The following is a 1,739-nucleotide window of genomic DNA, read 5'->3' as shown; positions in this document are numbered from 1 at the left end:
AGGGTGGTCTCCTGTCCCGGGGAAGAAAGAAGACAGTGACAATCAGGCCAAATTCCCCTGCATCCTGTTTACGTGCAGCACTCAAGCTTTGGACGCAGATACAGAGGAACAGTAGTCCCATAATGACGTCTTTCAGGAGCTTCTGCCAAGACACCCAGGCTCACACCTGGGCCAACATTTTCTCTGAGAAGCAGTAGCAATTAAAAAAATGCAAAAGGCTTTGCCAACCTTTTTCCATACCCCTCACGGGTAGGTTTCCATGAAAGCCCTACAGAAAAAAAAACCTAGCAGTGGCACAAAAATTACACCCGTCAGGAAAGCAGTTACAGAACAGTTCTAAGACTGCCCTTCAGATGATTTTAATTTTGCTGGGACCCAGACAGCACCACGTGGGATGCTTTGATCAGCCAAGTCTCTGAAGACCCAACAGCTGTCAGAAGAGCAAAGGCAGCGGCCAAAGGCTTCCCCACTGACTTGCGTAAGGCCTGACTTCATGCAGCAGCTGAGTATGTGTGGATTTGCTGCCAGCAGGAAGGATGGCCAGGAGTCTGGAGCCCATGAAGATGTCAGGGAGGGCTCCTGAAGGGGGATCCAGCCTCCAGAAGATTTTGATCCAGGCTCCAGAGTTGCCACAACCACTATTACAACAGTGCCTTTGGATCCTGGCCAAGGGAAGATGCTCCTTTCTACTGAGCTCACAGCAAGCAAACCCCTGGTGAAAGAGAGTGTCTTCATATTAAAAGCTGGCAAAGCATAAAAAAAAAGGAAATAAAGAAATGAGACTTGTAACAATACAAACCAATGAGTGATTTCAATTATAGTTTGGAAAAAGCAGTGACCATTTTCACTGAACTTGCTCATCTCCGTTTGCTCACGGGTTCACTGTTGGCAATGGCTTGCTTTTTCCTCACTGGGCACTGCAAAGTGCTTATCTACAGTGCACTGATTTTCCTTTTCCTTACACAAAGAGGTAGGCAGTGGAGAAGAGAAAGGGGAAAAAAAATCCCAACAACTATGTCAGCATTGAACAATTCAGGCACATCTGCAACTTCAAGAAACCACCACCAAGTTAAGCACACTCCAATTCCACAGCTCTGTGGTGCAGGAGCACGTTCCCCAGTAAACCCAACAACGTAAGGCTGAAATATCAATCAATTACCTCTGCTTTTCCAAACAGCTTTTGGAAGAAAGGTAAAAAAACATCCTTGCTGTGCAACTCACCAGCAGCGCTCTATAGTGCAGCAGCAAAGCTCCTGCTCTTCAGCTTGTGTTTGACTACTCAATTATAAATTTAGAAACCAGAAACAAGTGATAGGAAAAGAGGTTCAACACCATGACAAGAACATGAACAGCAGACCCTGAGGATACTTCAGAAGACCACTTGGCTCCAAGTATGCAGCAACACACACCCCCTCATTAGATATAAAAACTTCTCTTCACATGCACTCCTGTAAATCCTTGGGAATACAGACAAGCATTGGAAGAGCAGCACGGGGTTTCCACAAAGAAAAGGTGTGGCAGAGCCAAAATGAACCATTAGCTGTCCTTGATTCCAGCATAACGCAGCCCAGCCTGCCTACCCTGGGATGAGGGGCTCCTCCCCAACCCTTGCTCTCAACACAACAGTTGTTCTGGCACCTCAAGTTCTATCAATACTAGCTAACAGTTTTTTGGTTTTTTTAAATCATCTTAACTAAATTTGTATTCCATTCTCCTCTTTTCAGCATTAATGGCACACG

The sequence above is a fragment of the Geospiza fortis genome, unplaced genomic scaffold (genome assembly GCF_000277835.1).
Source record: "Geospiza fortis unplaced genomic scaffold, GeoFor_1.0 scaffold112, whole genome shotgun sequence".
Classification (NCBI taxonomy): domain Eukaryota; kingdom Metazoa; phylum Chordata; class Aves; order Passeriformes; family Thraupidae; genus Geospiza; species Geospiza fortis.
The sequence above is the reverse complement of the archived record's forward strand: the minus strand, read 5'-3'. Positions refer to the sequence as shown.